The 25,201-nt window shown below is 34.0% G+C and overlaps 1 protein-coding gene across 1 annotated transcript in view; it reads right to left on the reverse strand.

Annotated features, from left to right (window-relative positions):
* Positions 1-19,486, reverse strand: part of LOC103909832 (uncharacterized) — a 108,285-nt gene extending 88,799 nt beyond the window's left edge. Inside the window, exon 1 of the mRNA XM_073942986.1 lies at positions 19,201-19,486. The gene's annotated coding sequence lies outside the window, so the exon portion shown is untranslated. The remainder of the gene's footprint in view (positions 1-19,200) is intronic.
* Positions 19,487-25,201: the final 5,715 nt, after the last annotated feature.

A 25,201-nucleotide genomic window follows, 5' to 3' on the forward strand; every position in this document is an offset into this window, starting at 1 on the left:
TGGCTAATTCGTATGAATTCGTACAATCTAATTCGTACAATTTAGTACGATTTGCTTATCCCCCAATGACGGTTGGGGTTAGGGGTGGGGTCAGGTGCCACGCCTCCTTTTTAAAATCATACCATTTCGTACGACTGAACTCGTACAAATTCGTACAAATTAGCCACTAAACTGGCAAAACGTAAAATACTTACGTTTTCTCGTGAGATCAGGCTGGTTTTGTTTGATAACAGAGGTTTCACTTTAAGAATGCACAGATCTATAATGAAGGCATTCGACTACTTTAGTAACTGTTTGTGCTCATTTAAGAGAAAATTAGTCTGTTTATACAAACCCGAATCACCAAAGTATCCAAAACATTTGCTTCTCTGTAAATGGCGTGTGGAGAAGCTGATCTGGGAACAGTTTATCTTACGGAGCGTGTCTGTCAGTCAGCATGCATACACTGAATTCAGAGGTTGCTAACGCAAAGCTTTAATGGAAAGAAAGTGAATGGAGATGTTATTATCTTCATTTTAACGTGCTTTCAAGCCAAAATAAAACAAAAGCATAAATATCTTGATCAGCTCTTGCAATCTATCAAATTTAAGATCAGCTCTGTATTGATGGTACTTTCACTTTTCATGTTAAGATTAAACATACGGGGGAAATACGGGAAAACTAAACGTGAATAGCGGGCAAAAACGGGAGGGTTGACGGGTATCTGTCATGCTAATTGTTAGTGGCGTTATCAGTCATTGCAAAATAATCATCTTTATTGTAACATTACTTTGTCGCGTATTTCTTCCTCTTCTTTTCTTTTTTGCATGGATGTACAACACCCTTAGCATTTGCCTATACTGCTTAAGCCACAGGCCGGCCCTGCGTGCGACCATGTAGAGATAGAAATTGCATGCCGTTGTGTTAATAAGATATTACATGCGGCTATTTAGCTTGTTTATTAAAAGATGTTGTGATCTGGCGCTATATATAAAATACAATTACCTTGACTTGAAGGGGGGCGGGGAAAGCCATGTGATTGGCTGAAATTTGTGTTAACGTGCAGTTATACAGTAATGCCTAATAAAGTGGCTGGTGAGTATATTCTGCAGAAAAAAGTCTGCATTGTCTTATACAAAATTGTGAGATGATCTAACAACTCTGATTGTTTCTTGCAATGCCATAATTGTGAGATATCAACTCAGAACTGCATGATATAAACCGTAAATGTATTAAAGTTTAACCCTACATTAAAAAAAAAAAAAGTGGCAACTTGCAATTTTGCAAAAATAAAAATGTGATTACTGCAATTTTATGTTGTTGTTGTTGTTATTATTATTATTGTAACCCATGGCAAAACCTAGGCTAATTATTTAACAAGCAAGACATGAAATGTTTTCTAGACTATTTGAATGCCCACACATCCAATAATGCAAAGGCATAGACTGAACTCAGCAATAGTTGCAATAATAATCACACTAGACATAAAAAGGCCTGAAGAAGCACCCATAAATGTTTCCTTATTGAGCCATAAGACTGCGGCAAGCTTATGAATAATAGACCACATAACAAAATGTTTCCATTTCCAAGACAATTTAGGAAGTATTAAGGCGAATCAGGGAAAAAAAATCCATCATAAGTCCCAAACAAAACACCATTCCCATTTGCTGAGCAATTGCTGTTAAAGATAGAAAAAACAGCTTCTCATGCAATAGGAAAATAGCTTTACTTTTGTGCCTTAGTGGCTTCCATTTGGGTTTGTTTATTTTTCCTCGGCTGCATTAGGCCAAATTCAATAGATTATGAAAGGAAACATTTAATCATTTATGCTGGAAGAAATTGCTTTTATTGCTGCACACAGTTAAATGAAAATAAAGCAAAATACAGAAAAAACAGACCCCATTTGCGCTTTTAGAAATATTTGTCTTACTTAAAGGGGCCAGATGTGAAATCATACATTCATAACAAGAAGTAAGAACTGTCAGGCCAAAAAGTGAAGGATTACGTGATGCGTATACAATATTTTGGCTCAGATATGATGCCAAAAATCTGCAAACTCCCCATTCCTTTAATGTGGCCGGATTAATCTGAAACAAATGAATGATGATTGCTGGTGGCCTTCAGAAAGGTATTGTAAGAGTGTTTGTTTAGTAGAAGAGACTCTGTGTAAGTGTGGAGCTGCAGTGACACTAGAGTTGCATAATGCAAAGTTCTGTCGTGCGGCGCTGTGAAAAGGGGCGGGAATAAACTAGAATTTTAGGCATTAAAAAAAATGAGCGATTGCTCCATGTTTTAAATTTCTGTCCCGAGAGGTCATGTTTTGATTATCGGTTGGTCTCACGCAGTCAAGTGATGCAAGTCAGAGTTTACCAAGCTTGAACTTTGCACCGCAGCAACCTGTGAAACTTTTCGCATGACCTTGCGTTTCTGGTCTGACGCATTCACGTGCGTATGAATGGAAGTCTATGGAGAGACAAGTCCAGTGTGATCGCAGCTTTAGCCAGTCAATTAGGTTAAGATTTTCAATTATCCATTTTCAATTATTTATTTCTTTTCTGAATATGGAAAATGATTGCTATGTAATGGTTTTGGTGGATGGTACAAGTTTCTCTGTTTAATTGTTGCATGTGTAAGAGTTATGATTACAACCCCTTATCAGAAAAAGTTAGGAGAGTCTGGACGCAACTTTTGCAAAACTTGTAAAACGCAAATAAAATAGAAAGTAGGGATTTTCAAATTTACTTTGAATTGTATTTCAGTTATAGACAATAAGAACACAAAATATTTCAAGTTTTGTCTGGTCAACTCAATTTCATTTGTAAATATACATCCTTTCTTGTCATTTGGACCTGCAACTCATTTCAAAAAGTTGGGAGAGGGGCAGTTTAGGGCTAGTACTCGGGTAAATGTGTTAAATAATGATGTGATGTTGTCAACAAGTGATTGTAATTATGATTTGGTACAAATGCAGTATCCAAGAAAGGTCTGGTCCTTTAGCAAAAATGGGCCCAGGATCACCAGTTTGCCAACAAATCGTCACCTCAGAATTATAAGGTTCTATTTGACATTTTTGTCAAAATTGAGTTATTGACATATAATGTAAATAATTTAATAAGAATGTGATGTTTTTGTATAAGTTGTTTTCATTTTAAAACTTTATTTAAAAAACAAAAAAATATTTTATTTAAAAACTCAAACTATAGTTTGACTCTATAAGCTTCCATCTGTGAGCCAATCAGCATTTTGAATGCACACTCGAGGACGAATCAGGATTTTTTTGTCATATCGCTGGGATGCTTCGTTGACAGCGGGAAAGACCAGAAAGAAACACAAAATCAGAGTCGACTAATTAATGCCGCACCACATAACATTGAGAGAAAACCTGAAACTGAAAAGATGTGTGCATGTCATGATTTAGAAACATTTTTTGACATTGAGATAAAAAGATAAATTTTACATTGTTGAAAAAGAAACAGTTATTAAAAAAAATGTACATATTGAATGTGAAATCTTTTTATTTGTGTATATAGTCAGTGAAACATTTTTTAGTGTTTAGTAAATTCATTTGCTTATTGACTGTTTTCGTTTAAAATCTTAAAATTGGATATTAAGCCTTAAAGGGCACATAATTATTTAATTCATGGGGCATATAATTCAATAAACATAATTCAATAATTCATAAAAAGCATATAATTTAATTAATATGATATTAATTAGATACAGTTAACAGCTGCACTGGACAAAACATTTAGCACAGCCTCGTATGCTTAATTTGAACAAGAAAAAAATATTCATCCTAAAACATTAAATAAATGCAAAAGAAAGCAAAAATGTAACTCTCAAGCATCAACATGTTGTTACAACACCAATTCTTTTTGTATTTAATGCTTTAATTAATGATCTGCCAGATAGAACCTTATAATCCCAAACAGTAATTAACTTTTTTTTTAGAATTAGAAGGTTCTCTCTGCATTTGCCCTGTTTGTTTTACCCCAATTTAAAATGTAAGAGAATTTTGATAATTTACGTTTAGACTATATTTAGAGTCTTTGCCCTGTTAATGTTTGTAAGAGAACTGTTACACACATCTTGTTGCTATATGAAATGCCAAAACTTTGAAGCTCAATTTCTCAAAATGATCCAGAACGCAGATAGAACCTTATAATTCCAAGGTGACAAAATATGTGAGAAAACTAATGAAATGTTTAAAAACAATGTTCCTCAAATATTTCACCTTCAACAGTGCATAACATAATCAAAAGATTCATGGAATCTGGAGGTTTCAGTGCGTAAAGGACAAGGGTGCGGGACTAAGCAGAACTACCGTGATATCCAATACCACTGGCAGCACTGCATCAAGAATTTTAATTCATCTATTAGTGATACTATCACATGGGCCCAAGATTACTTTGAAAAACTTTTGTCAAGTACCACAATACGTAGTTACATCCACAAATGCCAGCTAAAACTGTAATGTGCCAAAAGGAAGCCCTATGTTAACAGTGTCCATAGATGTTGTGTGCTCCAGACCAAAGAAGAAGAAAATCATCCAGACTGTTACCAGCGTCAAGTCCAAAAGCCAGGGTCAGTCATGGTTATGGGGTTGTGTCAGTGCCCTTGGCAAAGGTAACTTGCACTTCTGTGATGACACTATTAATGCTGAAAAGTATATAGAGATTTTGGAGCACATTATGTTGCCCTCTCTTTGCAGGGATGCCCAACAAGATAATGCAAAACCACATTCTGCACACATAGCAAAGTCCTAGCTGTGGAGGTAGAGGATACAGATACTTGACTGACCGCTAGGGGTGAAACGATTTATCGTTGTACGATTTATTGCGATGCAAAAATGTCACAATATGCATCGTGGCGTTATGACGATTTGATTACGATATGACGTCTGTTTTCTCTTATTAGTTGAGCTGTTTGCACGTGAGCTACATTCCACCTGTTGTCGCACGTGAGTTCAGATTGCACCAGCAGTAATGTTAGCAGACCAAGATGAGTGGAGTTGAAATAGAGGATGGCCCATCCTCTCAAAATCAGACGTCTGGCAACATTTTGGTTGTACAGTCATTGCTTTAGACTCGTCCGCTTTTTGACACGCAAACTGGGTCAAACATAGCCTAAGTTTTAAAGTCTTCATAGTGATTTACATACTTTGCACAGCGACATGGATACCTCCTTATGGTGTTGAAAGAGTCACATACTGTATTTATAAGGTACAATTCACCCTAAAATATCATTCGCGCGCGTCTGCTTCAGTGAACAGAACCTGCTGGTTGTGACTAACAGGTAATAAAGTAGTAAACAACATTCAGTTTGTGGAACAGAGTGATCGTTTAGGAGCCGCGTGGGAAGTATGAACAGCAGTGGAAATGAAACCGAAAGCGTGCACATTATTTAAACAATCGTATCGCATTTTAGAGTTTTGATTACGACGAGCATTAACTCTTTTGAGTACAGAGGTACACAAAAATGCACGTCAACATGATATACTTGATAGCGCCGACATCAGCGACACCGAAGAAATAGTAAACCTGCCTAAACTGCTGAAAAGAGCCACGACTGTCCTGTGTTATGAAAAGACGGCCACCCTGTCACTCATCATGCCCAACATGAAGACAGCCATCCATAAAAACCTCTCAGACAGATACACATGTTCAGGATTATCTTATAGAACTGCTGATTACCTGGAAATGTAGATTGCACACACAAAAAAAGCAAGTGACTAAGCAAAGCTATAAGCTCTTACTGTTAAATTCAATTGAATTGAATAATTTCAATAATATTTTATAAGAAGTTTTTAAATTGTTTTATTTTCCAGAGACAGTCCTGTTTAATTTATTTTCTTGAAGGTTCAGTTTAACAAGTTGAAACAAAAGAAATACATAAAAAATAGTTTACTTGGTAATTAAATAAAAAAAAAAAATTTGCATTTCAGTTTAATTTTCAATTTTTATTTCAAATATCGTGATACATATCGAATCGTGAACATTATATTGTGATACACATAGCACCGTGAGCTGAGTGTATCGTTACACCCCTACTGACCGCCAGTCCTTTCTCCAACAGAGAATGTGTGACACGTTTTGAAGTGCAAAATTTGATAGTGAAGACCACAGATGGACCCTGCCCATCTTAAGACATGTTTGCAGGAAGAATGGGTCGAAATTACACTTAAAACTCATCACGTAGTGTATTCAGTCCCTAAAAGTCTTTTAAGTCTTGTGAAAAGGAATGGCAACATAACAAAGTGGTAAAAGCTTTACTGTCCCAACTTTTTTTTAAATGTGTTGCAAGAACCAAAGTTGCAATATAAATAAATTGGATGTTTAATTTGAAAATAACAAAACTAACAATAAAAATCACGAGGAACACATTAAATAATGTTTGTTTGTCTGCAATGAAATACAAGTCAAAGTAAATTTAGAAATCACTACTTTTTATTTGCATTTTCCACACTTTCCCAACAACCTCTGATTTGGAGTTGTTGAAAACTGCCTTGTCAACCTCTACTCTCTTTTCAAGTTCACCTTCATTATTAGGCAATGCTGTTTTTGATTGGGAATAAAAAGTGATTGTGGATTTTTGATTTGACTTTGTGTTTTTGTTTTGTGATGTTTTATTGTAGGACATGTTCTGTCATCTCCATATGCATCAGACACTTTCTTATCAACACTTTCTTATCTACACTCATTTCTTATGGCGGGTTCACCACGTCAGTCACTCTAATTTGTTTTTGTCCTCACACAAATTTACAGCTTGAGTTTAGTTTGGGGCGATTGGGTGCAAATTCCACACATTCGCGGTAAATACGTCATACGTTGCATCATTTGTGCTGCCTGGAGGTAATTTGCCTCTATTACCTCACTTGCATTGACTTGAAGTGCTTTTTTTTTTTCTTGACTTATAAGTCGCTTTGGGTAAAAGCATCTGCTAAATGAATAAATGAAAATCTCAGTTTTCATTTTTTCATTTTTTTTTATTTAGACTTGTAATTCTAGAAAAGAAGTCTGAATTGCAAGATATTAACTCAGAATTCTTGGTTTTTCTTACAATTCAGATTTTTTCTAATACTGCAATATACAATTCAGAGAAAAAATAGTCTGAATTACTGGACATAAACTTAAAATTTTTTTCTGGTAACTCTGACTTAAAAATGAAAAATTAAAAAATTGTTGACAGTTCTGAGAAAAAAGTAAGAGGTTCATCCTGCAAAGTTGAAGCTATAAATTACAAAACTATGATTTAGAGTTGTGTAATATTATTAACTAAGAAGTTGAACTTGCAATTCTGAGAATAAAATTGGAATTATTAGATATGAAATTTGTACTGTGAGATTTAAACTTGCAATTCTGAAAAAAGTCAGAATTTATGTTACTGTAATAACATTACATATTGAGGGAAAAAAAGTCGAAAACTTGCTATAATAAGTGAAGAACATGAAATTTTGGGGGGAAAAAAGTTCTTGAATCTGATTGGCTGATAGCCATGAGATATTAAAGCAATATCATCACTGGCATAGCCTCTTCACCTTAGTGTATTACTCTGCCCACAGGAGTGGCAAGCAGAGGACTACAGTTTGACAAGTATTGCAGCTGTTGGGCAACATAATGGTCTTTTGAGGCTTTTTTAGGCAAGAATGTAGTTGTTTAGATTGCAACTATACAGTTTATTTATGAGGAAAGTGCCTATTTTAAAATATTCATAGTTTCGGAGCATTGATTCAGCACATTCAGGGCCATCAGCCTGCCATACTGACCAGAGCAAAGACGGTTGGCGTTCCACATCAAGATGACGACTGCATAAGTTCTTAGAGAAGAAAAACTGCATTTTTTCAGCGTATGTTTCAAACTACAGCTGAACAAATCATTATAGAGCAGGTAAGTGACAGTCTAAGCTCCAATCTCTCTCTTTTGTATTTTGTAGTGCTTTATTTATACCCTAGTAATCTGGTAGTATTTGCTTTGCTCTGGCTTTTTCAGGGTTAATTATTGTGTACTCCCAATTGCAACAGAGACATACTGGGAAATGTCTCTAGACTGATGGCTTTTAATGCCGCTCAGCCTTAAATTCTTAAAATGTGAGCATAACCTGTTTTGTCATCATTTTAAACATTGTGCTAAAGAATAGTTAAAGTGACGTTGGTGAAGACACTGCTGTTTTGCTGTTCTGACCATCAGCTGAAGATGTTTATTAATAGCGGAAGAAAGTATTTCCTCTTACAAAAGGGTTTTTGAGACTCTTCGTGTTTGATTTTATATGTTCTTTTGCATGGTTTTAGCTGTCAAGAAGGTCAAAAGAATTGGCTAAATGCACTTTTGACTGTTAAACTAGCTATTTTTATACTTAAATGTGATTTTATCCACATTACATTTTACTTAATGTTTGAGTTCTCACCACAAAAAGAAAAGTGACAGCTGTCTTGCCGGCGGCCAGTAAACAAACATTTCTCACTTAAAAATAAAAGGGCAAGTGTCAATTCGCATATATTAGCTGTGAAGCGCAAGACATATTTCGTTTCATTCGCCCAAATTAATATCCACTCAAACACCGCACAATTTGCATATATATTGGATGAGCCGGCAAAACTGTCCAATTATGACAAAGTACTTTTTAGCATCATTATTTGGTCGATTTATGCACAAAAGCTTAATCAGGATACTGTCTCCAGTTGCCATGGAGAAAAATTTTGGCAAACGAGGACTCTTGGCATTCCTGCAAAAGATTCAGTGACATATTATCATATAACATTCCGACGCTGAGCCAACCCAATACTGATGTGAATTAATTGCACAATAAATTTGAATTAATTATTTTTTTTTGTCCTTAGGGAGAAGACCGTGCCTTTGGGATTTTGCCGAGCGCCCACAATCCGGATTTAATTAAAAGTCTATTCTCCATCTGATATCCAATACACATTTAACCATGTCTGTTTTGGTTTGCAGGTTTGATTAGTCTTCCATCCAGTCTTTTTGTCTGTTTCTGTATGATTCCATGCTTCATTGAGATGGATTATTCTGCTGCTCCCTGAGGTTGTGCTACTTTGTTTGGTCTCCTACAGAATTTAGATTCAAATGATGAAGCACTTGTGCATATTTTAGTTTTGTTTTTAGGGTATAACAATGTTTACAAAGCTCATTTATGTGTGCGTGTTTTTTTTAGAAAGGGCATATTTTATGTTGACTTTAAAAATTGAGTTGATTCATCAAATTTGGAGAGGCAAAATGTCACTCCAAATCAAAACTGCACTAAATATTCATTATACAGTGGAGATCAAAATTAGCAAACAACCTTCAGTTTTCCAAATTCCGAGGTCACCGCTTACTCTTATTTGACATTATACAAACAGGAGTAAAAGAGATGTTTTTAACTGTTGCATAAATTCTTAAGCACAAAACACTAAACTCTGATAAAGATTGGAGCACTTTCAGAATCCTAAATAATTAAAGATGCATTTCTTAATCTTACAAATCCTATTTAAAGGTGCAGTATGTAGGTTTGACATAGTGGTTAAACTAGTTATTGCAGTCCAAATTTAAAATATTGGAAAGTTTTTTGTTTGTTTTTCACCTGGCCCCTCCTCATCTGACTTGATGAACACACAGGTTGCCAGATTGATTCAGTATGAAGCTGCCGTCCGCCATTAAAGTTTTAGTGCCATGCCTACTGAAGATTACAGTCACCAGGTTTCAACTGATGCCTCCCTTGCCCTCGGGAAGAAGGCGGCGTAGAACTGACAAAAAAAAAAAAAAATCTATCGTATAAATTGTTATATCAGAATAAAAACGTAAGTTGGGCGGACAAATTTTTGAGGTTAGAGTTGAATTACCTATAAAAAATGATTTGACTGGATGTTTGGAACTGTTTTTTAAATGAAAGTAAAAAAAATCAGTTGAGGGGACTTTAAATTTTGAGTTTTCCACATGAGCATTTGCCACTGTAAAAGTAAAAAGTTATTATTTATATTATATATAAAAAGTTAAAATACAATTTTAAAGCAACCGCCTGCAAAGAAATTTTGAGTTTATTAAGCTTCAGTGGTTAAAGTTGTGCCAAATTGTTCCATAAAGTATACTTGACTTAAACCAGCCTTTTCAGTCAACTTATTTAGAGACTGAAAGTCAGTTATTTGCCACAACTTCAACCGCTGAAGCTTACTCAAATAAACTCAAATTTTCTTTCCAGCTGGTTGCTTTAAAATTTCGAGTCAACTTAATTATTTTATTTTTTTACAGTGAGTACTCATGGAGATTACTATAAAACTGAAAGCAAAAGAAAACACAAGTTGTTTATCCTCCTTTTATGATCCAGAGCTCTGCTGTGAGACTCGAGACAGGTGGCGCACACAGGTGACAGTCGGCTCTCGGCCCTGCACTACTCACTACATCAGTTTTTTTCCAATATCATGCAGCACTACTAGTGATGTCCTGTGAATGACTAGTGATTTCCTATTTTTTACAGTGTTAACCTTCAGAAATGTTTGTTGTAATCTTACCCGTTCATGCTAAAATCAATGCCTTCTTTCTCATTTTGATCACTGTGTTTTGTTCATAAATGACCGTTTTTTTTTTTTTCTTGTTGACGTGTTTTGGTTATTTTGTAATCACTGTTCTGCTAGCATGGTATAGCACAGCTCAAATGTCTTCAAACTTTGAATAATAAATGTTAAATCATTTCAGGAAAAAAGTGTTTATAAACTTCTTAAATGTTGATCTCCACTGTATGTGTGTGTGTGTGTGTCTCCATATGTCAGTGCACATGAAATAGGTGTACTGCAATCTTGGCATGTAAATTCATCAGATATACTAAATGGAGGCGATGTGGTTTTGGATGCGTCTGCATTCTGTGCTGTCAAGGATTTTCTTTGCTCTTATCTGCTCAACGCGATTTGTAAGTGTCATACATCGCTTACATTACTGCCTTGACGCTTCATTTCTCTGAAGAATCTTTCCATCTCGCCTTGAACTGCCTTTAGATGGCAGACTATTTAGAAAAATGATGCATGAGCCGAAACACTTGCCAACTGACTCTATCTGACTGTATAAACAACACAAGGTGCAATGTGTATATTAGATAAGTGTCTTTATATTTGTGTCAAAAACGAGACATTCCTTTTTGGTGTCTGCATCAGCTTAAATACACATAAGTGATATTATTTTCATAGAATGCAGAGCTAATGGAAGTGTCTGCCTTGATGTTTCAAATATGCTTTTGAAAGCAATATAATGTTGAAATAGAGTTATCCAGCATATGTTTTTTATGTAAACATGGAATTCTTGTGCTGACTTTAATTTTAATTACTATTATTCGGTATTAAATACATTGGTGTTGAGTGAAAGGGTTTTAAGTTTTCAGTATGAGATTATTTTGTTTTACCTATAAATAGCTTCAGTAAGATTCTGTTAATTTGTTTAGAAATTCCTTAAAAGAAAAATAATAATAGAAAATTAATAACAATAATATCTGAATAATAATGACAATAAAACAAAAATGCTGTGAACTTTAATTGCAATTTACAATAGTTTTTTATATTTAAATATATATTTCAAGAGTTCACACCTGGATATTGCTTGACACTATTAGCAGGTTTGGCATGCTGTCCCGGGAGAGAACCCTGAGCTCAGAGATAATTGAGCCCAGGGCTCCTGCCTGGTCAATTGAGCATGTAAGAGGAGTATGAGATCAGGTATTTCTTGAGAGCTTCCCGTGGTAAAGGAAGAAATGGGAGAAAGGGTGGATGGGGGTTTCTTCTGAAATCAAATATGAGTGATTAATTTTTTGCTAGGCTTATAGTGAGTTTGGATTAATCTAATTGGCTAACTAATGATTGTAGATGAGAGATCAGCTGTGGTCAATCATATCACGTGCTCCTCTCGAAATTTGTTTGTGAAACTTCACTTAAAAGGCAGTTTTTTTGTTGTGATAGAAATCTAAATGATTAATTTTGATATTGTTCAATAACTTGTATTTTTATACTTTGAATTTTTATTTTGGTTTTCATTTAAATGTGTCAGTTTAAGTATTTGTAAACTGTAAACTGTGTTAAATGTTGATATCTTTTTTTTTTTTTCATTTAGTTTTTATTTACATGGAAATTATATTTTTTTCCCTGTAATTTAAATAAAATACTAAGCGTTTAAAAACATCTAATTTATTTGTATTTTTTTTCTTTTAAGTTCAAGATGCATAATAATTATGTATTACTAATAAAAAAAAACTTCTCAATATTTTTAATATTGCTCAAAATACTCTCACCGCCAACTTTATTAACTACACCTGTCCAACTGCTCGTTAACGCAAATTTCTACTTAGCCAATCACATGGCTGCAACTCAATGCATTTAGGCATGTAGACATGGTCAAGACAATCCGCTGCAGTTAAAACTGAGCATCAGAATAGGGAAGAAAGGGAATATTTATTTGACGCACTTTAGGGCCATTAGTACCAATTGAGCATTATGTCAATGCCCCAGCCTATATGAGTATTGTTGCTGACCATGTCCATCTTTTTATAAACACAGTGTTACCATCTTCTGACTTCCAGCAGAATAACGTACCATGTCATAAAGCGCCAATCAATTGACATCTTCTCCTTATAGAAATAGAAAACATGTATTTTGAATAGTTCAAATAGTTTACAATGTTTTCACAATCTTCACAATTCAAATCTTTCACAATTTGAATATTTAGATTTTAATTAAATTCAGCATAAATTAGCATAAAAAGACTTAAAAATGCTATTTTTTTCAAAACTATTGGCAGGTATCATATATAATACTCTTTGATCTTTTTTTTTTTATTATTATTACAAAATAAAAAAAAGATCAAAGATCTGGCAAGCCTATTCAACTGGTCCTCCATATGTCTCTATTTCGATGTCAACATCCTCTCTGATGTCTGATGGAATAAACACTTAAGCTTTGACCCTTGTTGTACGATAGTAGCATGTTCTGCGTCGAAAAGGCCATGCAAAAGTACACGTCACGAACCACCGAGTGCTCATTAATTTCCTCTCTCTTGTTGGTTGCAGTTTCACCCTGGCCACACACTTTTGAAAAGTGTCATCGTTCACTTGTTCCTCTGACCCTCGAGTCCTCTGGAGTTTCGATTTGGAGAGGAAAAGGTCTCAGTGGAACTGCTGTGTGCATTGGAGTTGAAAAAAACTGTGAAATCTCTTTTATAACCATGCAAAATATTAAATCCTGAAGCCCATGGATGGTAAGTGCTCCTGCACATTTATTTAATTGATTTTGTGTTTAAATTGATGTGCACTGAAATAAAAGATTGATTAGATTTACTATTTTTAAGGTAAGTGGTTGCAAATAATTTATATGGGCTGAATTTAAACAAATTTAATTTAGTAATGTTCAACTTAATTTGATCGTTTAAATTCAACCCATATAAGTTGTTTGCAACCACTTACCTTAAAAAATATTTTTAATAAATCCAACTAATACTTTTTTCAGTGTGTGACAACATAGCAATATTTTAATTGTATTAGCAATCTTTGTGAATCAATTGGTGTAGTTTGATTCACAAATGAGTGATTCCTGTGAGACGACTATTTATGGTGAATCAAAAACATGCTGGGATGTACTGTAGATTTATGAAACGATTGAGTCTTATGAGCTGATTCTTTGAAGTGAGTCATGTAGATTTCTGCAGAAACAATATGACTCTTTTGTATGATCTGGGTCTTTCAGTTGTTTAAAGTGTTATTCAAATACAAACGGTGTGATCTGATTCTAAATACCTTATAAGAAGCTGCCAGTGGAGTCTGATTCACAAATAAATGATTACTGTGAGTCGCCCTTTCCCAGTGAATCAAAATTGTGCAGGGATAAAGATGAGTCTCATGAGCTGATTCTTTTAAATGAATCAAATATGTATGAAAATATATATACTTCTGTTTGAGCTGGTTCTTTTTAGTGGTTCAAATACTTGCAGGCGACCCGTATAGTTTGATTCACAAACCAATGATACCAATGATGCAGTGACGTAGATTCCTGAAACAAATGACTTTTATAAGTTGGTTCTTTTTTGTGATTCAAATTTATGCAGACAACCGGTGTAGTTTAAGTCACACACAAAAAGACTCCTATGGGGCAGTTGATTTTATACATTCAAATACATACTGTAGGAATGTAGATTTCTAAAACAAACTACTTTTATGAATCAGTTCTTTATAGTGATTCAGATGCAAAGAATGTGATCTGATTCTTAAATGACTCATGAAAAGCAACCTGTGGAGTCACATTTAAATTCACAAATAAATGACTCCTGCGAGACACCTATTTATAGTGAATCAAAAACATGCATTGGTGCAAATTTATGAAACTAATGAGTCTCATTCTTTTAAGTGAGTCAAATATGTATTTAAGGCATGTACATTTCTGAAAAAAATATGACACTTTTGCGTGTGAGCTGGTTCTTTTTAGTGATGCGTGTGTGAATCTATCCAGCAGGCACACAATGTCATAAGATGTTAATATTAAGTTAGATTTAGGTTGTAAAGTCAAGTGACTAAAATTCAATGTCTTGCCAGTGTCTAAGAAAAATGAATTTTGAGTGGTTTTGGAAAGTAACCAAAATCCAACATCAAGCCAACATCTTAAACCAACGTCATATTGACGTCAAATACTGACATTTATCCGTAAGTTATGGCAACCAAAATCCAATATTGGTAACGTCCACACAACGTCAACTGTTACATCATTATACATTGATATTTGGTTGTTTTTAGGTTGTTTTGGAAAGCGACCAAATTGACAAACCAACGTCATACTGATGTCAAATACTGACATTTATTGGTCAGGTATGGCAACCAAAATCCAAGGTCTAATAGATGTCATAGTGGTTATGTCCACACAACGTCAAGCTGTAACATTATTAGATGTTAATATTTAGTTGTTTTTAGGTTGCGTTAGAAAGTGACCCAAATGACGTCAGTATGACGTTGGATTCTGACGTCAAAACGATTTTAATTTCCACCCAAAATGCAACGTCCTGACGTTTGTGGTAGCATCCACACAATGTCAAGCTGTAACATTATTAGACATTAATATTTGGTTGATTTTAGGTTGTGTTGGAAAGTGACCAAAATCTAACGTCAAGCCAACATCTTAAACCAACGTCATATTGACGTCAAATACTGACATTTATCCGTAAGTTATGGCAACCAAAATCCAATATTGGTAACGTCCACACAACGTCAACTGTTACATCATTATACATTGATATTTGGTTGTTTTTAGGTTGTTTTGGAAAGCGACCAAATTGACGTCGGTCTGGCGTCAACCCAATTTTCATTTCCACCCAAAATGTAGCAACCCACGACGTAGGGGTGCAACGTCAATGAGTCGTTTATTGACATCCTGTGCCTGCTGGGTAATGTATTCAGATAATCCAATGTAATACAATTCACAAACAAATAAAGATTTTTATTTTAAAGAATACCACTTCAGTTTTTTTTTTATAATTTCTTTAAATGTGTTAATTGCCATTTACTGTATTTGTAATATCAGTAATGATATACTGTTTCTGGAAAAGGTGCAGTGTTTCAGCTCAAGCTTTATCTGCAGGTGGCTTATGGAGTTAGCTTGAATTAATAACGTTTAATGTGAGTCATACTTCTTCTCGAGAGCACATTTAAATTCAAGAGATATGATTTGCTGTTCCACCCTTAATGGACTTTGATTGTGTTCTGCTGCACAGAGTCACAAACACAAACCGAAGCGAACGAGGGCAGCACGTCTAGTTTCATTCAGAATATTAATTCTTTCTGAACACAATACTAAAAGCAGTGTCTGCTCAGAACCTGTTTTTTTTTTGGTTTTTTTTTTGTAAAGTGACACACAAAGTGGCTGTTTTAGCAGAAGGAAATGGCCTAAGCCCTCTCTTTTCAGATAACAGAGGTAATTACTGTGGTTTGGACAAGGCCGGCGCTATTGGGCAAGTTTAGCACATAAAACGGGCAGATTAGAATACACTTAAAGCGCCAGTGGGATTTGAGATTACAGGTGGTCTCCCACATAACCGCTTTATTTCAAGATGCATTGTTTCATGAAGTATTCTGACAGTGGATTCGTTTGAGGAAAGAGGTTGCTTGCATCCCATTCTTCTCTTTTGACATATTCAGGACTTTTTATTACCCCTTTTGGGTCTCCAAATTTTTCTTTTCTTGCTTAAAACATGCTTTTTTGAGGCATCAATATTTATAACTTTTTTTTTAAAAGCATTAAATTGCACCCAGAGCTCATTATTTTAACACTTGGAGCATTAAAAGAGAACATCTGAAGCACTTTTCTCAGTGACAGCATCAGTATAAGCTCTAATTAAAGCAGGAAAGTGAAATTGCACTACACAAGCAGACATCTATGATTCTTCAAGCAAATGACTCCTACGAGCTGGTTCTTAATAGGTAGTAAAATACATACAGGCGACAAGTGATTCATTCTCAAACAAAGACTTATAGGAGTCAGTTTTTGTGTTAATCCAATATATGGTGTAACATACAAAAAAAGGTTTTTGAAATCATGCCCGGCGCCAGGATGTCATAACTGAGAGGGCATTTTAACCCCATAGGGGGGCACTAGCCCTAGTGACTGATTTTAGTCGCTCTTGTTCCTTTCATTTTAGGCTATTTATTCACTTATTTATTCTTACTTTGCATTACTGCTTTAGTTACTGACTGAAGGCAGTAATATACATTTTATAGTAATAATAATATGCAAAGTTTCTCTATTACTGATTTTAATAATAAAGGTTATGCAGCGATACCGTTTACATAAAAGCAGACGGATCATGGCTTCAGTGACAAATGAGTTGTTTTAAATTCAATTTTATTCTCCTTATTTCTTCTGTTTTATTTCAAATAATATAAATGTTTAAAGTTTTGGGTAAAGAAGTCAATCTATGCCCTCACATGCAGACTAACCCATGTTTAGACTTTATAACCAGTAAATAAGTAGTAAAATCAGCATAACCGAGTCATCATACTTCACCTTACCCCCACCAATTATTTATCAGTGTTAGTAAATGTTACAATCTAATGTCATTTAAAAAAAGTAGATAAACTTGTTACTAAGTTACATTTTAAGGCACTAGTGTAGCCAGAAAAACAGAGTCTGTCTATCTACCTCAAAAAAAAGGAAAGAAAAAGAAAGAAATTCAGATGGATAACACACAAATCAATAAGCTAAATAATTTTTTATTATAATGTTAAAGGTAAAATTAAAGCTTTATTAGTCTATACGCTATCGTGTTTTTTTCCGTGAAATTGTCTGGTTGGCATTTGTAAAAATGCCACCATAAGCCTCTACTCATCATTTTATTTATTTATTAAGCTTATTTTAATAACTTGTTTTGAGATTAGAATTTCAGTTTTAGGGCCATAAGCTTACAAGTCTAAATAAAATCGGCACGCTAACTGTATTTTAGGTGTTAAAATTGGCCTATATATTTTCTGGTGTTTAATTTAGCTTAAGCAAATAACAGTATAGATAACAGTATAGCCTATAGCGCACACTGTAAAAAATTTCCAGGTTTTCACAACAAGTTACTGTAATTTTTCACAGTAAATTACATTAGTATCCCTTCACAGTATTTAACTGAAAAATTCACAGTAATATGTTGTACTCATAATTTTATTGTGAAATTACGGCAGGTAGCATGATTACAGCAAATTACTGTGAAAAGGGCTATATCTTTTGCACGTTAGTTATAGAAATTCAAACCTTTTTTAATTCAACGTAGAAATTAATACAAATGAACTTTTAACAGATAATAACAGAATGTTATAGCCCCCAAAACGATTTGGTTACCAACATCTTTTTGGTTGTACTGCACCTTTATTTAATTTTATACAGAATAGGAAATAATATTTAATGAACATAACTGTGTGCTTAGCCAAAACACAATAAACTGGAATAAAAAGTAATTAATTAATGAAACCAAAGACTGTTAAACAGCCAACAATTATTTCAATGTCAGGGTAAATGTCGACGGTTTCATGAGTATTGGGCACCTGTCATCGCCTGGAGGTCACTAATCTTTAATTTAGAATTAAATATATATATATATATATATATATATATATATATATATATATATATATATATATATATATATATATATATATATATATATATATATATATATATATATAATTTTTTTTATCTATATAAATAAACCACAGATTAGAGTTTTAAACAGCTACATTCTAGCATGAAAAACAGTTAAAACTTCATTTTCGGACGCATATAGAGCCATCGAAGACGGGGCAATTGTCCCAATGTCTAGCCTGAAGACAGGCGCCTCTCGGCGGATACATGAGTAATGAGCGCCGTTACCGCCTGTAGGTCATAGATCTCCGCTACCGGCAAAACACACTTAAAATTACACACAATCTTTAATAACAATCCACAGATTTGAGTTTTGAAGAACTACATTCTCGCATGAAAAAGTGTTAAAACTTTATTTCATTACATATTACAAGCAATATTTATAATATTATGTGCCTTCTCATCCACCATTACAGCTTGATGCAGCTTGGTGCAAAATGAATCCTGGGAGGAAAAAAATAATAATTCTCAATACACTCCAAACGAACTTTATCCTTATTGTTAAAATAGATATGTAATATTTTGAATGGCGAAGAAAATAATTAACTTTATATTTCAATCAATATATTACTTTTGCACTGCTTCGGTTCAGGACTCGTGTGAAATTGAATCAGATTCAGATATTTTATCAGACGTGTTCATGAGCTCATAGTCATCAACAAGCAAGTCGTGTACAAGCAGTACACGAACCAAGCAATATGATGAAATATTAATGAATTATATGTTTGCGTCTTACAATATTATACAAAACGGAATCGTTTTCAGGCGAATTCGATTCTTTACTGTTCACTTAAAGGAGCCGAATTCGACGCTTTACAGTTCACTTAAAGGAGCCGATTCATTTAACTGAACTGACTCGACTCGACCGCAAACAAGCGCCCTCACCACAGACAACGCCTGCCTCGTCTCTTCACCCTACGGATTCATCCTCGGTAAGTGTTAAAATATGACTTTTGTCCGTTAAATTATTGTTGTATGTGTATTTCTGTATAGTGCATGTCATTTAACTGGAATTTACCGAGTACTTCAGTTGTACTCGCACGTACAGGGTTTAAGCGCGCCTTTTTTAAAACAAGAAATTAACGACGCCAGATCCCAGATAGCAGGCAGTAATCGGCCCGAGCTCGGCTGCCCCTCGGCGCCTCCGGCTCCGACTCGGCATCGGCGAGTGTTATCCGGGCCGAGTGCGGCCCGCAGCTCGCTCGCGCACATGCGGTTGTGATGCGGCTGTAAAGCACTGGCCCGATTCCGGTCAACCATATCCTGGCCGCTTCTGGCAAGGACTCGGCTGATGGCAACCGATTAACTTCTTATTTTATCTAGTAATCTGTTAGCTCCACGTTTAATGATAATTTGAGAAAATATTAATGGTACGATAGCAAAAAAAAAAAGAATATTTAGTGTGGATGGTCGCAATGTTTAGACGCAAACAAAACAATATTATTTATAAATAGATTATACATGTCATCTAGAGAAAAACTATGTAAAATTCGCTTATTTTTGAGATAGCACGCTCCTGTGGTGACTGTTTTTTTTAAAGCAGAAGTTGGTTTCATAATAAACACATGCGTTACTAAATTCCTGATCCAAACTCCAATCCAGACGGTGGCGGTAATGCTCCAAAAAGCTGGTTGTCAACCACCATGGCACGAAGATCACAAGAAGAAAAGGGTTGGTTTTTCAAACATTTCACGTGGAGTCCGGTCAGAAAGGTAAGCTTTTTACTGCTTGTGTTTCTGTATAATTAGCGAATTTAGAGCTTAAAACATTTCCACGGTGTTTGGTTGTAACAGCATTTAGTAATTTAAAACAGTTTGATACGAAATGTAACTTGCTTTAAGAAACACAACTGGAGCTAATGTATGCTAACGCTAACAGTTACAAACACGTCTGAAAGTTCCTTTTCCTTTTACACAATGTTAGATTGTAACGTGTGTAGTAACTGAAAACTATTTTAATTATTTTAAAGAAACATGAAACGAATTTGTGTGTATGCTAACTTTGCGTTAAAGAAAGTTTCTGTAGACGAATCCATTAACTAACTTGGCAAAACGTGTTTTTTTCTGATTTAACATTATAAAGTACCGTGGATGTTGAAAAAATCATTGTACAGGCGTATACTTCTCCAACAGTATAAATTCTGTGATTATGTGTAAATAAAAACTATTCGTTTTGGATTAATAAAATATTATTGTTTATCTTGTTTATGCAGTTAGTCACAAAAATGATCGAAACTCGACTGTTTACTATTCTCTTTAAATTATCCGAGAGAAATATATTACTATGCACTTAAATTCATATGTGTTAGCCTATGTGAATCAATTATATCTTTTGTTCAAGCTGTAATGATCAGTTAATGTAAAACTGAACGTCTTAAAGCAGATTTTGATGTGTTTTTTTTGTTTTTTATGTTATTGACAGTGATAAATTCTGATTTAAATGAATGGGTAACAATATTTGTTGGTTAAGTCTCATTGTTCTTGTTTAACAAAGGTTAGTGACATCATTTTGCAGCACATCACGACCAAAGAAGTCAATGGCACACTCTTTTGAACGTGAATAGGCATGCTATAGTTGTGTGCTAAAAGTCCATAAGCTGTAAACTGCTGATACATTTTCAACATAGATTGAGCTTTTCAGACATTACATTACTAATTGCTTCACAAACAGCTGAAATGGTTTATTGTTATTGGCTATCATCATCAAACATTTTTCACAATGGTAGGTTAATCTTCATGGGTACAGAATAATGCATGTGCTTGACCATCTTACAAATCTATGTCTCAGATTCATAAGGCTGTCACTCTGCATGAATCTCCGAATAAATCTTGTGCAACCTTCTGTGTACTGATTATTTACACTATAGGTATTATATGCATTAATTAACTTTGATAGTATTTCAGGGTTTGAACTTTTCTTTACGGGAGGTTAACAACAATGTGATGTTTTATTATAGATGCATATGAGGAAGCTCGACTCAAACATCCACACGCAACTGTGATTTCTGACTGGTAGACAGATGAGGATGATGATCGCCTGTCATACATCTAAAGACAGAACAGGTTTGTTTGCAATTATTTTAAACACATACTGTCAACATTATGTCATTGATCTATTACAACCTGTGAGTTTTGCCCTGGCACTATACTAAAGTGATGTTTTGTTTTGTAAATGTATCTGATTAAGGGACAGTATAGACACATCTATACCGTGATGAAGAAAAATTACTTGGAACAAAGAGGCTGGATAAAAGGCAGGTATGAAGATTTCAGAAATCAATGCAGCACCACAAGTCACATCACCATCAGTGACTATGGCAGAAATCTTAAGACCACCATCAAGATGCACAGATACTGTACATTCCAGTACACCAGGCGTGTCCAAACTACGGCCCGAGGCTTTTTATAAATATCAATAGAATCTGGCCCGCTATACAAAAATGAACGTAATTCAATAAATAACCACCGGGTGTCGCTATTACATGCATTTAATTAAGCAGCAGTTCTTGTTATGATCTATCTATCTATCTGTCTGTCTGTCTGTCTGTCTGTCTATCTACACACAGTTGAAGTCTGAATTATTAGCCCCTCATTAATTTATTTCTTCTTTTTTAAATATTTCCCAAATGATGTTTAACAGAGCAAGAACATTTTTACAGTATGTCTGATAATATTTTTTCTTTTGGAGAAAGACTTATGTTTTATTTCGGCTAGAATAAAAAGCGGTTTAATTTTTTTTATGAACCATTTTAAGGTCAAAATTATTAGCCCCTTAAGTCTTCAGAACAAACCATTGTTATAAAATAACTTGCCTAATTACCTTAACTTGACTAGTTAACTTGATTAACCTAGTTAAGCCTTTAAATGTCACTTTAAGCTGTATAGAAGTGTCTTAAATATCTAGTCAAATATTATTTACTGTCATCATGGCAAAGATAAAATAAATCAGTTATTAGAAATGAGTTACTAAAACTAATATGTTTAGAAATGTGTGGAAAAAATGTTTAACTCTCCGTTAAACAGAAATTGGGGAAAAAATAAACGGTGGCTAATAATTTAGGTGGGCTAACAATTCTGACTTCAACTGTATATATATATCATGTCATATATATATATCATGTATATATATATCATGTCATATCAGACATATATATATGTCTGTGTGATGTATGTAAAATTTGGCCCGCGACAACGTTTGTTTTTTGGCCCTCGGCCCAAAAAGTTTGGACACTCCTGCAGTACACCTATGAACATTTACAGTCTTTGTTCTAGTGCAGTTTGAGATCAAGACAGAACTTATTGCATCTCGTGATGTTTTTGTAAGACATCACTAAATTTGTTAAGGTTTAATGCAGCTAGAAAGTAAAGATCAACTAGAGAATATCAGCAGTGTCTAACCCACTGTTGTATTTACAGAAGTTTTATGAGAATAAACTACAGGTTGATTTATACTAATCTGTTATTTTTCTTTTATAGCACGACTGACTGAAGTTTTAAAATCATGCAACGTCATAAAGCAGCAGCTGGGCCTGATTCTCACAAAACCAAAACAGACGTGATGAAATTCCAGATGTAAACACATTTGACCTTCCTTTGGCCAATTGGATTTGGAAAAGCTTGAAAATCAACTAAAGGAGCAGCCTGAACAAATGAAGAAACTGGTAAGTTCAAGCTCTTGCTAATTTCAAAGTGTTTTAAGTTTATTTGTTTTTTTTTTTTATTGTTTTTTTTTTGCTTCGTAGGTAGCCTACTTTTTTCCTAATTTTTTCTTTTTTTTTACATTAGTACTTGTTCACTACTAATTATCTGTTTATCTTTTAATCACAGATGGAGTGAGGACAAATGTCCATACCACACCACTGATAAAGAAGTGGAAAAATGCATTACAAGGTAGCTACAACTTGCCCCTGACAGGGATGGAGGAAGAAAGAAGAGAAAGCTAATGTGTCAAATGTCTACATCACTATTTTGTTTTATTTTTTAAACAACATTTTAAGTGTATTAGGATGTTCCCTGATACTTGAACAATTTGTTTCTTTCATTTGCATTTATATATATATATGTATATGTATATATATATATATATATGTGTGTGTGTGTGTGTGTATGTATGGTATGTATGTATGTATGTGTGTGCGCCAAATTGTAAAGAAACATCTTGATACATTTTTAATAAACGTAATACAAATAAAATTATAAATATAAAATTGCACAAGACGTGTATATATATGAAATGTATAATCATCTCACTCATGTCTTGCTGTTTGTGCAATTGATTTTGTTCTGCAATTATTTATATATATATATATATATATATATATATATATATATATATATATATATATTTGTTTGTTTATTATTATTTTAATGTTTTATTAAAAAATGTTTCAAGATGTTTCTTCAGAATTCTGCAGTACTTTTTACAAGTTTGACTTGGATATTTTACGGATTGTCATTGGTATTTTTAAGATGTTTCTTGCTATATCTTAAATTGGTTTCTATATTTAGGTTTATATAAAATTTAGCTGTTTTTTACAAATTTTTAATTCAAGTCTATTGGGAAAACAGGGTTGTTTTAAAAAACATCTGTGTTTGTGTGTAATTTTTAGATTTTTTTGTTTAAATCTTTCTGTGTGTCTTTATTGTGTTGTTTTATTGTTGTTTTTATATTGATATTCTTGTGCACTACAAAATTATTTATAAAATTTTAGTACTATTTTTTTCATGCAATCAATAAACGTTTAACATTTATTTATTTTGTCATTTGTCTTGATTATTTTCGTTACAGAATATGTATGCAGTTTGCACTTTATTCAAAGGTTAAACGCAGTGCTTACACTTTGTGTTTACATTATAGCCTGTGTTTGCTGTTATATAAATTCAAATGGTTGTAATACCATATATCAAGTACCAATGTAATACCAAAAGGTTTTATAAGGTGTATAAATACGGAGTCGCGCCAGCTCCGGGCCGCAGCGCACATTACCCTCGCGCCGATTCCGGCGCGGATGCGCAGCGTCGGCTCGCTTACGGCCGCCGCATCTGGCCCGCTTGATTCGGGCCGGAATCGGGCAGTGAGTCCACAGGCATCCGGCCCGAGTCCGGCAGCCGAAGTTGGGCCGAGGGGTTAGTCTCCGGCAGGCGACAATCTAGCCGGAACTGGCCCGAGTATATTTTGCTATCTGGGATGGTGCTTGTAGTGTTTTCTGAGGTATTAGCATAACGTTAACGGTAGTTCCTGAAAAAAGAAAGGGAATTTTCTTTAATTAACTTCTTGTTAACTGCATTTTCTGTTTTAGTACAATGAAGTAAAGGTGAAATTACTAAAGTTAAGGTAAGCTCTGACCTTCACTTAAGTTAACGTTACGTTTAGTCACCATCATGTACGTTAATTTTGTTCACTGTAACGTTATTGTTAAGTTAGTTAAATAAACTAAACTCATTATGAAACAAGTCTTAACTGTTTTATTAAATGAGGCTTATAATACAATTCAGTTGTATTCTTTTAAACTAACACTAACACAGTACATATTGTATATTTCTCACTGGTGTTAATGCAGTGCTAACATTTACTAATGAGAACTAATTGTATATTGTCACTAACTGTAGATTTTATTTTTTGGTGTTCAGGTGTACCTGATAATAGCTGAAGTGTGAGGTGAGTGTAAATTCTGAGCACACAAATATAACCTAAATTCATTATCACAATCTAAACCTATATATATATATATATATATATATATATATATATATATATATGTATGTATATATATATATATATATATATATATATATATGTATGTATATATATATATATATATATATATATATATATATATATATATATATATATATATATATATATATATGAGTATGTGTGTGCGTGTGTTAGGTTGAGTCTTATTCTACTCTTATTATATTCATATTTTTTTGCAGCCACAGCCATTGATGTTGAAACACTGATGCTACCAATCACCCCTCGCTTGATTATTAAAGGTAATGTTGATGCCTTCCTCGTTTTTATTAGATTTTTAAATGTCAGGTTTTTCACAGATTTGTTGTGAGCAGTTTCTTGTACAAACTCTTTTTCTTCTTC

Source organism: Danio rerio, chromosome 25 (assembly GCF_049306965.1).
Source record: "Danio rerio strain Tuebingen ecotype United States chromosome 25, GRCz12tu, whole genome shotgun sequence".
Taxonomy (NCBI): Eukaryota; Metazoa; Chordata; class Actinopteri; order Cypriniformes; family Danionidae; genus Danio; species Danio rerio.